Source organism: Thermobia domestica, chromosome 2 (assembly GCF_964235325.1).
Source record: "Thermobia domestica chromosome 2, izTheDome1.hap1.1, whole genome shotgun sequence".
NCBI lineage: Eukaryota > Metazoa > Arthropoda > Insecta > Zygentoma > Lepismatidae > Thermobia > Thermobia domestica.
In genome coordinates, this window is record NC_137455.1 from 189,575,036 (window position 1) to 189,591,331 (window position 16,296).

General features: G+C 35.6%; 1 protein-coding gene across 9 annotated transcripts in view; it reads right to left on the bottom strand.

Moving 5' to 3' along the window:
* LOC145678202 (uncharacterized) overlaps window positions 1-16,296 on the bottom strand; it is a 147,008-nt gene that overhangs the window by 68,066 nt on the left and 62,646 nt on the right. For 3 of the 9 annotated variants that reach the window (XM_081748284.1, XM_081748296.1, XM_081748285.1), the window contains exon 2: window positions 1,776-1,949. The exons of 5 other annotated variants lie outside the window; for them this stretch is intronic. The gene's annotated coding sequence lies outside the window, so the exon portion shown is untranslated. The remainder of the gene's footprint in view (window positions 1-1,775; window positions 1,950-16,296) is intronic. One more of the 9 variants, XM_081748290.1, reaches the window with a different exon arrangement.

Below are 16,296 nucleotides of genomic sequence, written 5' to 3' on the forward strand. Positions count from 1 at the left end.
CTGCTTCATTCTGAAAGCCTCTTTCCATCTGGCATTTGTATTTTTTGCTACATGAATTAATTGTTTTGAGGTTGGCATTGCCTGAACACCTCTGTGGAATGTGGAGTGCCATGTAATATTTTCTGTGGAACTAAATATTCTTCGTGTAGAATAACCACAACAAACTCTTTATTCGATGAGAAACTGTGTTCAATAGAAGCGTTGTTCAACGGAAGTGTTTCTGTGATAACACTAGAATTTTCTTGACAGAAGCATTGGTGAGTGATTGAAATTTCGTAAGAAAAGGTTGAATGTCTGTAGCAACGGTTTGGAAGAAAGCTAATTTAGCTCCAAGCAAAGAATCTTTCAGGCCGTAATTTAACAATTTTAAAGCTTTCAGAAGATGGCTCTCGAATACTACCTAAAACTGAATCGACATACTTCTTCAAGTGTGATAATAATCGCTGAGCTCTTCTACTACATTCACGTACTATATAAAAATATGAGCACTTGCTAGAAAAAAAAAAAAGATGTTATTAAAATGTTACAAGCATACCAAAAATATTCACAGAAATTACCTGCAAAATAATAATAAACATCACAAAAGACACGCGGAACGCCAAACTGCACTGAAAATGGAATATGGAGAAAATGGAATAGGAGTTTTAAATTTAACTAATGTACGTATGCATTATATTATAATACATAGGTTCTCACTTATCACTACATTACGATCAACAAAATCAGAACAAGTTTATTTAGGAATTTATTGGGCGTCACCGATTGCAATACCTAACTACATCCTGGACATGAGGATTATTATTTTTTAACGTGGAGATCAGAAAGCACGAGCTCCAGACGCAAGGTTGCCAACTCCTTTCAGAAGTCCTTTATTGAATTATGATTTCTGTTCCAGAGAAAAGTTGTTTTCCAAACATCGTGCAGATAAGATGTAGTAAATGCAATGAAATAAACCTAACTTTACCAAAAATTTCCAGAATATACAGAAAATTCCCTGACTTTTCCACGTTTTCCAGACTAGTAGACACCTTGCCTATGATGTATGAAACTATTGATTAAACTACGTAGTTTATAGTTTCGTTGATGTCCTTGTCTATATATTGAAAATTACAAAGAACGAAAATATAGTACGCATTGTGATTAGAATTTTGTAAATATAACCTTTCGAAAAATCTGCGAAATTCCAATCACAATATTGAAGAATTAATGTTTTCCATCGATCTTCGTCGCGAACTGAAAGAAGTGTGTGAACGTCTTTAGATAAGGACGAGGGAAAGAGAAAGGATTCAATACAGAGAAAGAAAACTTGGACATTAAATGAGATATTATGATCAACATGTTTTTCTTTTTTTTAAGGCACTTGAAATTTATTTCTGATTAAAATACATATAAAAGAAAATCACCAAAGACTCAAAGTCTATACGAATAGGCAACTATGACATGTGAATAAATAACCACAAAATGTATCAATGGCGGGATCTGAATATTCTGCATGACTTCCTTCTCTATAATTTTAAATGCATCTAGCTTTGCAACTGGTTTTGTACATTATATGTAATTTTTGTTGTATGGAAAGCTGTTATGTATTGAGGTATACTTAAAAATAATAATGTGTGTTTGTAAGCTAGCTAGTCGGGCACATCAAACTTGTAAGCTGCTGCCAGAAGAAGAATATCGATTAGCCTTCGAAATATAGAAAATTATTATTTACAAATAGTTGTCGTCACAGAACTAGAAATGACTGCTAAAAATATTGGTAAGTGTTCCATACTCACTGTGACGATATACTTGAAGTGGAGCCCATCAAGGCATCACAGCTACCTTAAATTCACAAAATTCTGTGAAAATTGCTCAAATTTGATTTCTATTGAACGAATCCCATAGAAGAGGAACGAACTGTATCCATCGGATGTTGACAAGGAAACAAATTACATCCCAATAAAAACCTGCTGCACATGGTAAAAGCAGAAAGAAAAAAACATCACCAAACAGGATTGGAGAAATGGTCGATGACATTAAAAATATCTATTACAACATAATAAACAAAAACGTGTCAATAAAATTTCATGAAATTTTCAATATAGGCTTCAAATTCAAGTTGTTAAATAAAAGGATTGATCTACTCTTACATATATTTTTGGTACGAGTTGTTTGATATTCCAAAATTTCCTGAACCAATTTTTCCTTACACCAGAATTTCTTAGACCCATATACCTAATAACTTTCATTTTCAACCTAAAAGCTTGAGAATCACACATTTCAGTAACAAATAGATACGCTCTACATATGTTGGGTCTATAAACTAAAAACATAACAGTTCGTTCATGATATTTACTGTGAAATTTTTGAGGATATCATCTCCACTAAAAAAGAGAAATTTCACTTATATAAATTTGTCTCCATATTCTTAACCTCTATTAAAAGAAAAAATATATTATTCTAATGTCTACTGTTCACTTTCATGAAGGATACTTGCATAAGAGTTTGTCATTCAACGGGAAGTGTGGAAACTGGAAGAGCAATATCGATTGATTGGAAGTCAGGGCGCAGTGGCGGGTGCTATTCGCAGTCACTATATTGGCTGAAGAAAGAGACACTCTTGCACAACACAAGTCACTATAGATATCAGAACTTACCTTGTGTCTGCGTAAGCCTTCCTCCACGATTTTCTGCTTATGGTAACTTTTACACCGTTATGCGATCCATTTTCTATCCCTCTTTTCCGCAGTACCCAACTTCTCCATCCATACAATTAATTCTTAAAATTACAACATTGTACATATTTCTATGGCGAATAATTAGTGTTATGTGATCGTTGCGTATACTTGGTGCATATAACAGCATGGTAATAACGTACACACCTTAGTATTTCTCTCGTAATACTTCTCGTGTATGTCAAACACTGTGTGTGTGCGTTTTCTCTGGATTCCCAGTATTTCATTCATTTCTCATCATCACTGTCTCCTTTGGCCTAGCCGGTATAATCGTGGGATGTAAAACTTAAAAGACTTCATTTTTTCTCGTGTATGTGTGCAGCTACATAAATGAGTTTCTTAAACATTACTTTTCCTTCGAAAATTAAGGAATTTGTCTATCGGTACCATACTTTTAATTAAAGTAGGCTAGGTTAGAAATAAAATAGTAAGTGTAAGCATCACTGTCATGTAATCTTTCGTAGAGGAAGTAACTATATACAATATAAACTCGACACCTTCCACATACTACTCAAGAAAGTTATTCACGTTAAATAGACTCAATACCTTCGACAGCCTATTCATTTATGGTACTCGCTTGTCTTCATTCCCTATGTGCGTTCTAAGCCCTCTGTGCTACCTGTCTGTCTTCGTTTATGGAAAGTACCCAACAGAATGAGGTATCCATTAGGTTTCGATTTTACACACGATAATATATGTATAATCATTACTTTTAAGCGCTACTATTGTAATCTGTGTATGTAATGCGCAGAGGCATAAAATTCTGAGCCTAAAAATAGAGGACATAAGATATAAAATGTATTTGTAGCTTGTAATGGCACCCAGATTCTTAATCTGTACATTGACGTTCCCTAATGTCTTAAAACTTGAGGGTAAGATATAGTTTAGAGCGTTCACGAGCTGACTGGAAATAATTAAGTAGAATAATTATTGGTAGATGCTCTAGGATGCATATTTAAACATGGAATAAGAACTCACTTTGCACCCGAGGTCTTTAAACACAGAAAATAATTTCCAGATGCTGACGTTCCCATTATTCTCCTAATCAATTAAACTACCGTTACACGGATAGGACTATTATTTTCTCGGTACAAATTACTGAAAAATTCACCGTTACACGGATAGGACTATGTTTTCTCGGTACAAATTATCGCAAGGAGACTACTCCAAAGCTTGTCTAAAAGAGTGGTTCGAAAGAATTCGTGGTAAGTCTGTTGAGTTTACTTCTGAAAAAAAGTTGAATTGAGTTGATTTTGAGTTTAACGTCCCGTTCAGCAGCGAGGCTATGAGACGTGAACCTACTGATTAATGTGGAATCCGAACCACATGAGATCCCGCCGGGAATCGAACCCGGGTCTCCCACGCCAAAGGCGCGTACGCTAACCGCTTAGCCACGGAGGAGCTCTTCTGAAGAAAGTACATAAATAGACCTAGACAAATACATGAACAGAACAGAAGTATACCTTTCATTGTCAAAATAAATTATATTTGTCGGAATCCTCTTGGAGCAACTTAGGAGGTCCCGTTAATATACAAACTACTGCGCCTACTTAAATCGAGCAGAAGAAAATATTGTGCAAATGTGAATGTACTGTTCTCACGTCGATTCCTTTTATCGTTAATTAGAAATGCCTCCTCAGCAGTTAGCAGAAATGCCCCCTAGGGCAGCAAAATTCGAAAAAGAAAAGAACACTATTAAAATATAATGCTTCGTAATAGGACCACATGGAAAGATAAAACTGCGTTCTAGCGAATTGGCCTCGTAATATAAATGATTTTATTAGAACTACGCTAGTCAAAGAGGTCCTCCAGAGCAATTAACTAAGTTTGACAACAGTCCCGAAGATAATTTCAACGGTCGGTTCACAGATAACTGTTACAAGTACACTATTAAATAATGGCGAAACGTCTGTCAGAAGATGTATTCAGAAAGTAAAAATGCTGTTTTCTGTTTTTGTTGCAAATCATTTTCCACAAGTAAAATATCTTTCACAGTTGATGGATATAACAATTGGTGCCACATTCCTAAAGCTTTGGCTATTCATAATAGATCTATTCACCTTGAGTCACAAAGAAGGTGGATGGAGCTTTTGATAAGACTGAAGAGTGGTCTTACAATTGATCCAGAACACCAGAAAAGGTTTAAAGCCGAAGCACAACATTGAAAGAACGTAATAGAACGACTAGTTGCAATAAAAGTTTTTAGGTGAACAATGTCTACCGTTACTTGGAACATTATATAAACTTTACACAAGTAATAATGGTAATTTTCTGAAATTGGTAGAACTCTTTTCGAAGTTTGACAGCATCATGGTTGAACACATTAAAAGAACCATGGGAGGACAAAATAAATACCACCATTATTTAGAAAAATATGTTTAAAATGAAATTATCGCAAATTAAATCAAAAGTAAAATGCTGTCTTTTTTGAGAGCTACAAAATATAGTATAATAGCCTACTAGACTGTACGCCAGATATTTCTGGTACAGAGCAAATGAAAATAATCGTTCGTTTTGTGCAAATTACATACAGTAATGGAGAATTCCTTTTAAAAATTTGCGAACACTTTCTTGGTTTCGTACCGGTAACAGACACCACTGGTCTGGGACTGACAAAAGTAATAATTAAATAGCAAAAGGAAATGAAAATTCCAATCGAAGACAGGAGAGGCCAAGAATATAATAATGGTTCAAATATGAAAGGCAAACATTCAGATATTCAAAAGAAAATTTTAGAAATAGATTCCCGAGCCTTCTATGTTGCTTGTAGTAGTCATTCACTAAACCTTGTCGTTAACGATGCAGCCATACCATCTCAGTACGCCTTTTTTTTTTTTTTTTTTTTGTATAGTTAAAAAAGTTTATGACTTCTTTCTGTGTCAAATCAACGTTGGGCCATACTACTGGAACATATTAGCAGTCTCACTTTAAAATCATTAAGCACTACAAGGTGGGAGAGCCGAATTGATTCTCTGACTCTAGTTAAATTAGATATCAAATAAGGGAGGTTTATGATGCCTTACTTCAAATAATTAACCGCAAGAGAACAGATAGAATAGTTGTCCGCGATGCGTAGAGCAAACCAGCTGCGGACTTTGCTTTTCTTTACTCACTCTTATTTGGCATGACCTAATCCACATAAGCACAGTAATCAAAAGTCTCCAAAACATTGATTCTCATGTGTTGGATGCAATCGGGTTTCTTGAAAATCTATCCGAGTACTTTGAGAGGAGCAGAAATAATGCAAAGTTTCAATCTTACTTAGTTGATGCGACGGAGTTGGCATCATTAGATATGGATGATCCACGAATAGATAATACAGTGCAAGCTCGAAGTCGAAAGAAGAAGAGACAGTTTCAGTACGAGGCAGAGGATAAAGCTATTGAAGATCCACAAACAAAATACAAGATCGATTTTTATTACAAAGTTCCAGACGTGATTGTGTTAGCTTTAAGAGAAAGTTTGAACAACTTAAACATCACAGCGAGTATTTCGATTTTCTTTACAATATAAGTAATCTTGAAGATTTGCCAACTGAACTTTTGTCTGAAAAGTGCACTAAACTTGTTAGCATTTTAACACACGAAGAATAGAAAGATATTAACCCCAGTGATTTGAAAGACGAACTGAAAGTGTTGTCCGCTATAATTAAGCCTGAAAGTTCAGCAAAAGACTTTAAAATGAATTAAGGAACATAACTTTGCTCCCAATGAAAGTGTTGCACTTAGGATTTTATTAACCTTACCGGTACCAGTGGCAAGTGGAGAAAGAAGTTTTTCGAAACTTAAGCTTACCAAAAACTATCTACGTTCTTCTATGTCTGAAACACGCTTGAATGATCTAGCGATTATATCAATAGAACACGAATCGGCTAAAACATTAGCCTACGCGAATGTGATAAAGGAATTTGCTCATATCAAAGCAAGAAATTTTCTTTCAATTAAGATATGTTAAATGTATGTATCTCCATTGTGTTTTAGCACATTATAAGGCTTAGGCTTATCACCTAGTTTTGCCGTAATATCTGATCCACTATATTATCTTCATGCTCCATACTCTATTGGAAACACCTTTTGGTATAAAATAAGCTTTAAAATTAAAATTCTTAGTCGTGACTAAAATATTATTTTCTGTATGCGCTGCTGTATATCTGTGATTTACAGCAAAATCAAGCATACTGAATATTGTAACGTGTATGGAGTCCTTTAAATATTACCTAAACATTCGAGAGAGGTAGTTCAATTTTTTGTTTACTTTTCCATTTCATACATGTTTTTAAATGAGGCATCTTACTTTTTCATGACACTTGAACGACTTCTGTCAAAATAATGTTTGTGAATTCAAGGAGCGGGATGTGAAAGTATCACCCAGGGCGGCAAAACTGCTAGCGCCGGCCCTGTTAAGAAGCATATGGTAAAGTTAGACAATCTTCGCACACTTCAAAATAAACGGCAGACGGAACATTCGCGAGATATATATGTACACGTTCCTTCATAGCTTCCAGGGTTTTACAGACCTGAAAATGTAAAGTCACAAATATTAAAACAATTTTATACTCAAATATATAAACGAAATTTAATCACCAAACTGTACAATTACAATGTGCTACTACATTTCATGTAACTGAATGTGCAATGTTTCTATAAATTTTTCTATGATCACATCATTTTGAAGCGTCTTCTGTCCACCTTATTTTAGAATCATCTAATCTGAGGTTGTGCGTCACAGTTTTTAAGACACAAGTCATTTCCTGATTCGTTGTGATTGATCTTCTGCAGTGTTCTTCCGGTCTGCAAATACATGTCCAATGAATGTTGTCATTGGCTGACTCTTTCTTTTGGTGAATAAAAATCTTTGTATATGGATCGTACAACGAAACAAGTGAGCACAAACAGAAAATTGTGGCATGCGAAAACAAGGTTCAAGGAGGGAGTCTCACGCAGAAACAAGGTAGATTGATTCTCATATCTGTGGTGACTTGTATCGTGCAAGAGTTCCTCATTCTTTAACTTATAGTGGCCCCCAATCCAACTCGTTTGCCACAAATCGCAATCGTCCTCTCCAGCCTCCACACTTAACGCTCGGGGACAAATTCTTCTGCAAGTATACCTCACGAAAGTGAGCAGTAAACATTACAGTAATTATCTTTTGAGTGAAGATTAAAAATATGGAGACGAGATGAATTTATATAATTGAAATTAACATTTTTCAGTGGAATAAGTAGTCTCCTTAGGCACTCTGCACTCTTGTTCTGCTGGTGCAAGTTGATACATCATTTGGAACAGGTAGAGCTGGTGTGCACCAGCAAAAATAATTCTGAAAATTTGCAATTCTTTCTCTAATATCAAAGTTTAAGGAACTAAGGAACTATATAATCTCCCTACTATGTAAATCTCTTCATGCTTTTAGCCTTCTCTTCAAATGGACTGTCTGCTGATTTAAAGATGGTGTCACTATCTCTTTTATTGGCACTATGTTAAGGTTTGCAGCCTAATTGTCTGCAGACACGGCAAAGACTGCGAAAATAGTAACGCAGTAAGGAGGTTATACTTGATACTTCCTTAATATACGCTAATATCTCCTAATACCTTCTAGACTTCTATTTCCATGGCTCCTTAGTAACTGCATACAGAAAGGTAATACTAGCTGTATATATTGATTCATAATATCGTGAAATGATTTACCAAATTTGTAAAATAACAAATTGTAACTCTTTTTTTCAAATTTGACAAAATGTAACTCTTTTTTTTCAAATTTGACAAAAAAATAAATAAAACTGATAGAAAATATATATACGGAAGTAACCATCTGTACTCTAAGTACGTGATATTGAATCATGTTAAAAATTTTCATTCATTTTTTCCACTCACCGTTCTCTTAAAGACAAACCAAAGCGAAATACAGGCACAAACAAGGCCAAGAATGTGATTGCTTTGTAATCAATCGTCCTGAGAACAATTCCAGACGATCATTATCAAACGCACAAGTGTCTATTGCTTAACAAAATCACATGACAGAGGGAAAGCGACAACAGAATCGTGTCCCCGATACTAAGAGTTACATCGAAAGGACCGATCTGCTGCTCTATCAATTTAAGTGATCATGTAATTAACTTTATGAATACTTTTCTGGGCACAAACTTTTTTTCAGGATGAGGACAGAATCGCGTCTTCGGCTTTTACATTTATTTCAAGAAGATAACTAGGTTCTCTTATTCATCCGAGTGAATTTGTGCTTAATACGGGAATCTTTCCTAATCGCAAACTATTTCCAATATGTTTTGAGTAATGTTATTCTGTAAAATTGACTTACCATCATCGACGCCAAAAGGACTTGCTTTGGTGCATTAAGATGTATTGCAGATTTCAAATGATAAGCGGCATGGCCTTGAGTTGGCTTCACGCGGCGTCCAATTGGCTTTGAGCGGTGTTGACAATTCGCGACAAGCAGTCCTGCACGCTGACTTCTTGCGCTACTGCGAATCTTGACAATACCAGAGGCGCTATTAGAAATATTGTATTAGCACATCAACTGCTGACTTTACGAAGTAGAGAAAAGAATTACGAACACATACGTGAAAACTACATCTTTTTATGTCAACTGGTTGTTATGATACACGCTTTTAAAGGTTTCCATATAAAACAATTAGTAAAACGAGCGATGAGTCCCGCGTCTAATTTCCAGTGGATTTTTCTTCAATTTGGAAATAAAACTCAACTTTTATTACAGAATAATCGTGGGTGTAAACAGCTGGTTGTTCTAGGGGAACATTACTTTCAGGGGGAGGAAAGCTTTTCACACATTTAAAAGAGAACAAATGATCTCTTTCAGAATATGAAAGCATTTTAATTTACCATACATACTATACACATGTTATATTTTTACGATGCTACCTTATCAAAAGACGGATCTTGACAGTATTGAGTTGAAAACCGGATTGTAGATGAATCAATAACCTATTCATAAGAAAACAAATGCTGTTTATAGCAGTCTGTTTATCTGACTTTGTATTTATATGGGTTAAAACAGTAAAGGAAAAAAAAAACTCGAAAAAATATCAACTCAGATATTATTATGCAATAAACTAATAGAGAGTTCATACGGTGTGCTCCCAGTTAGGGAAATGAGAATATAAAGCATATGGTTAATTTTAGTTGTTTTAATTAGGTACAGAAACCGTATTGATGATGTTTGATTTTTTTTTTTAATTTTCATATTTTATTATAAACGTCCCTCCTTTGCATTACACATACCACGAACCTCATTCTGGAGTTGGAAATAGTTTGGAAAGACAGGGCTCCCTTTTCCCCCGTGGCTACACGCCTTTGGAATCTGATTCATTTATATATATATATATATATATATATATATATATATATATATATATATATGCCTAACTCGTAAGAACAAAGTATGGGAAGTTCGTAATATTGTTTTGAAATTTACTTCGGGATAAATTCTTCCTTACTCGACAGAAAAAACGCAGTATGTTTTTTTTTCCTTCAGGTTTCACTACCTTACATATGTGCGACCACTTATTCCCTATTTCCTCCTCCAACAGGGATTCAAAAGCACCAGGCGTCTGAATGGTGTCGTAAATTATCGTAACCCAAAACAAACTCGATCATATGGACTTGCTTAGGAATCAGACGGATTGTTTTTGTGTGACCTAGACCAAGCCCAAGAATGTTACTTGTTATGAAAACTGAGAAGGAAACAAAGGTGCTAGTTGTGTTGGAACGTAACTTCTCTTCTAGCATAAACAGAATTCATCAGTGTCTGGGTTACTTTCTTTCGTGGTAGTTCGTTTCTTCTCCAAAATTATAGTTGACAATGTCTTTAAGCGAACAGAGTACAAGTGCGGAGCTTTCTTTAAAAAAATAAAAATAAAAAAATAAAGTGCTACGAAATCAGGCTCGAAGAATTATTTTTTGTGTTTACACTTTTTTGAGCCCATGATAATAAATATACAAGACTCAGATTTAGACAATGACGAAATATTGACTGACATAGACGATAGTGATAGTAGTGTTGAAGACTAGTGTTTAGCATATCCACTGGAAAAGTTAATAGGTAAGTAATTTAATTGCTATATATACTTCTAGGATGCACAGTCAAAATTCTTGAGTTTGCTGGAATAGTATATTTACATTGCGAATAATGTTGCCAACATATGTGTCATAATCTCAACTGGAGGAAGAGCGAGAAGGGAAAGGGGAGTCCATGATCCGGCAACACCGCGCGGAATATCGCGCACCATTGGCTATTGCCCTTGATGCTTTACATCTGAAATACACAGTAATAGCAGGCACCAAAGAGAAGAGAACTTCAGGTTCAACGCCCGACTCAATTTGTCCCTTGCTATCTCTTTTCTGGCTCTCTCAGTGTTTTCTACAGAGACTATGGTCGCTAGGTTTTGGACCAGCGATATTCCCTTTTCCTCTCACTTTCTCATTCCACAATTTTTTCTATCATTCATTTGCATTAATCACCCTTCTTCCTTAGCATAATGAGCATAATTGTTCGACGTTAAATTGAAATGTTTTATACTTTATTTTTACGAGTTGTAACCATAAGTTCGAAAATCTTTTTGACCTCAGCTTGGAAAAGAGTATTTCTAACAAATGCATTAACTCTGCGTTTTGTGTACTGTGTTTTACTACTTGAAGATTGCTCTTGGTAATCTTTTCAAACAGGTATAGGTAGTAATTAGAGCTCCTATAGGAGACACTGCTGTTACTTGTGTGTATGCTTTTCTTTCTGGGCAATGCAGGGTCATTTATGAAGAGATGCTACATATAAAATAATTGGTAATAAATAAATAGCTTGCTTTTAAGATAAACCTTAAATTCTGTTACTTTTCTTATTCTTTGTGTTATTAGCAACGTCGTACACATTTGAAAAACATGCATCGTATCTTTCGCTAAGGCGTTTCCCTAGTGAATGTCGTAGACCTTTTCCACTGTACCGAGCTGTGACATAGCAACATGGTGGTCGTTGTTTTAAGCGCACGAATAGCAGACCGGAATTCAATCGAAAATTTCGACTAGTTAGAATCATCGCATGAGCTAAAGGAATCATCGCATTAGCTGTTCTCCGTAATCAGCTAGCTCTGAATTTTTTTAGAGCAATAATAAAAAAAAAAGATCAGTGGAAATGTCCATTAACTTCAGCTCGTCTTAATTTCTTATTTACAGTAGAACTGCTAGTACTTGGTATTATTCACCTTCCTTAACACACGCTTATATTGTATCTTAATGATGTAGGCAATATCTTTCTACAAATTATGAACGGAAAAGGGGTCTTTTTTTAGTGGGATTTTATATTTTTCAACCCCCAACATTTTTGCTGCATTTATTGGTGTGAAGGGTCCCCATTAGAGAGACTGTAGGTTGAATTCAATTTTTCACCACACAAAATATACGATTCATCTTAACTTATTCTTACTTTGTTCAGAACAAAATACGGAAATGACAACATACTATAATAAACATACTAGCATATATATCAGGTGTTCTAAAACTGGCGCTCATGGACGCGAAAGCACTATTCCATAAGTCAAAATAAACCTATATATATATATATATACCTTTCGGGTCCTTGTCTGGAGACGGGAATTGCACTATGTGGCAACATCGCAGATAAAGAACCCTAGATTAGATCCACTAACCCACCAAATAACAACATATATTCTTGCCAGATGACAGTTAAAGTCAAAAGACATTGACAGTAGCAACATTTATTACCGTAATAATCCATGTAACAATTTGATAGATTTGCAGAGCAATGCTAATGCTTCCAAGTTAATGCGATGTTGCCACATAATGAAATTTTGATCACTGATAACGGCTGAAGGAGGTCCCGGAGAACATTCCATCATACATCATTTTCGATTTATTTTAGCCTGTAGCATAGTGCTCTGTGGTCTGTGGGCGCCATTGTTAAAACACCCGAGTAATATCTCGATGGAAAGGACTTGACAAGAGAAATATTTTTTCCAAAGTTTCAAGTCGCTATGTTGACCCCATTCAAAATGGTGGGGGTTCACATTTCGTGTCCTTTAAGTCCGTTGCCACCCCCTGTATCAGCGAATACAAGAAAACGCAAAAACATGTCCGTCTTTATTGTGAGGGGCTTTAAGTTTGAGCTATAAAACCTCCATTTCAGACACCCATGGGGTCAATTTGGGGTTATCGTTCTCAGAAAGAAACACTACACCATTTGTTAAATAAAATTTGGCTAAAGCAATCGGTGGTGTATTGGTAGCGCGCCAGTCTTCCAAATGGAAAATCTAGGTTCGATTCCCCATCATGTATGATTTTTTCGCATAAAATAATGACTGCAGAGATTTATCTTCTGATAGAGAACTTACAAGGCAAAACTGGCGATAATTCAAATAAACAGTGTGCGCGTTCTGTATCATACACTGCAACGATAAGTATTTTTCATATTTATATTCGTCCCCCTCTCCCTGTCTTGACGTTTCCCTATCCCATCTTTGCATCTTTCACTTCTCCCATTCTCTCCCTCTCTCTCACACACACATACTTCATGTTCCAAAGTTTAAACGGAGCAAGAGCCCGATATACCTGCTCTGGAGAATCTAATTAACTGTTAATTTCGGCGTCGTGAATTTCGTGCTCTGGGGATAACATCTCCAGTCCTGGTTATCTGTGACAGAAATACTGTTTAAACGCAAGGGAATAAGTAAAATCTCTTTTTTATCCCCTGGGTTACCGAGTCTCGGTCAAATTACCGGGTCACTACGGATTTGAATCCTCGACCCAGTGGTGGTCTACATCATCCGACTGACACGATGATCCGTTTGAGCTCTTAGCATGTTCATTCTATCTGTGCAAATTACGTTATATCCGAAAGAAAGGAAATCCATGCTGGATGTTCGGATCAGATAGATCTTCGGAAAAGACTAAAAAATGGTGACTCTTTGGTTATTTGAATACAAAATTTTATTTATACTAGTTTGACACAAAATTTGTTCCCATCTTATAATTCAATATTTTTTTTCACGTTGAAATTTGAAACAAGGAACATCTATGTTGAATACAAACTTTTCCTTTCTAACATTTGTAACTTTTCATTACGATACAGTTTGAACTTTTAATATAGGGTATTTGTGATAGAAATTTAGCAGTAAAATAGAACTGTCTTCAATTTTCTCTTTCTTTCTTTCTTTACTTTTTGTTTCGGTTTTTTTTTCTGTTTTGTTCAACTCGCATTAGTAGTCTGAAATGGAGGATATGACCAATGGAATCTACTGGGCATATCAGAATGTATTTTGGAAGAGTACGTTCAATGAACACTACCGAATTTGCAATCGAACCACGCGGAAACAAAGCATGTGTATTGAACTTTTGACATTATCCCAGATATGTCTCGGAAATCTACAGTTTTACTTGAAACTGAGTATGCTATCCATTATGAAGGTGACCTAATGAATGTTTAAAGCAACCTCTATATATTTGAATAGTTCTGAACAAATATGTAAAAACAAATGTCGAATTCCACAGTTTTAACTGTTCTCTCTCTTGTTTTTCTTCTTCTCTCCTCTTCTCTCTCTCTGCTTGATTTATGAATCTCTGTGTAATAGACATCCACTGGTTTCAATTTTTCATTGTGTTTCAGTTTCTCCCAACATCAACTTATGAATCTGGTTTCGTCTCGGTTTTGTTATTTCATTTTATCTACACTAATACATGTGTAGTTTGAAATAGGAATCGCGCTCATGTTGTTAGCTAATTTCAGTATAGGAAAGAAAGAGGAAAGAGAGGGGTGTGTCTTTACCTGACATGATTATGGAATAAGAAGGTGTATATTGGGTGGCCTAACTGCAGGGCGTTAGCTGTTGCAATTTTTTTGATGCGGAGTGTACATAACGATTTAAATATGTTATTCCCTCTTTAGAAAATCGTGACATTATTTTGCGTTCTGAAAAGGGGCAATCCAGGTTAATTGAGACAAAATGAATACCTGCAAACTTAGTACCACCGTCTCTGTAGTCAATTTACACGGACTTCCATGGTGATTATTGTCATTTTTGGTCTCCACATTATAAATCTGCGTAGTTTGTTTTGGCACACATCTATAAAGAATTGTTGGAAAATTATAATTCCTTCACTAATTTCCATCTAATTGCCCCTAAAAGGATTGCATAGGACGACATGAAAATATCTTACTTGGCGTAGACAGAATTAAAGAGGTTACAAGAAGTAATTGTTGCAAATTTACAAAAAAATGAAATGAAATCTTTTGAGTTCTATGGCCAACGTTTAAGCCGGGTAAACAAGATACTGGCAATGAGAAATGTGACTCGGTTATGTAATGTTTGTAATTTTAGTGACCATCTATCACTTGTTGGTTTCTGCTTAATGCACTGTGGTTTTTATGCTATACATCCACACACACACTGCATTTGTACTCGTGTAGATATCCTCGTGAAGTCAATATGCATCTATTAATGGAGCACGTGGTGTAAGAAACACTGTCTAAGGCAGCAAGAGTAAATGTGGTGTTCACAAAATTTCATTTTTCACGAATGTAAATATTTGCCTATTAAATTGCCAATACATAGGAAAAAAGTACTTTCGTAAGCATCTTGTAACTTTTCATGTCCTAGCAACATGTCTTTGATAGGGAATTCTACCCCCAAACTCCCCTTAATGCCGATTGAGTTAATGTGGAGAAGAGTTCGTTAATACATTCCCTCACAGGGTGAGGAGACGGAACTATTTGATGGATATCTGGCAGAATATCTATTCAAACAAGCAACAAGGAAGTATTATACTATTCACGAATTTTTAGTAGTAGTTTAGAAGCTATATCCTCCATCACAGTCAGAAAGTAAATATTTATTGTTTTAGTAACTCCTGAACAGTTTGTAGTTTGCAACACTTTACAGGTCGACGGTACTAATTTTGCGTAGTGCTGGTTTAATTTTTGTAGCACCACAGTTTGGAAAATTTACAGGTAAAATTCAATACTTGGCATAAAAAGACATATTTATACAAATTAAATTTCTGTAAGCGATAGAATTAAAAGTACAAATACACTAGTATTTTAGGTGTACAAATGTAGGGTTGCTAGTGTAAAGTCATTACAAGTGCTTTACAATGGATAAAATAAATGAGTGAATGAGTATGAAAGATGACTGTATTAGATACTACTTTCTACAGGTGGTGTATTCCTCCATAATGCATAGAAGCTATATTTTATTGTCAAAAGTAGAGTGCTACTAGTATAAAATCATGATAAATGACATTGGAACTCCTATCATTGCTAGAACCTAGTTTTCACTGTCCGCGCTTACGCTATACCCACCGTCGCTGACACCCCTGCTCTCTCCGGGCGCACCCTCTCGCTAACGCTCGGCCCCCATCTTCGCCGTGTTCTGACTCGGTTGGACGCATCATCTACTTTTCAGTGGCACCTAGCACAGGTTGCTTTCTGTTTTTCGCACCATAGGCCTTTTGCTATACGTCCCGACGCCATATTTATACGCAAATCGTAAAAGAATTGTAATTTTTCAACATTTAATTCTAACTGCCCCTTTGAATTTTATCTATGC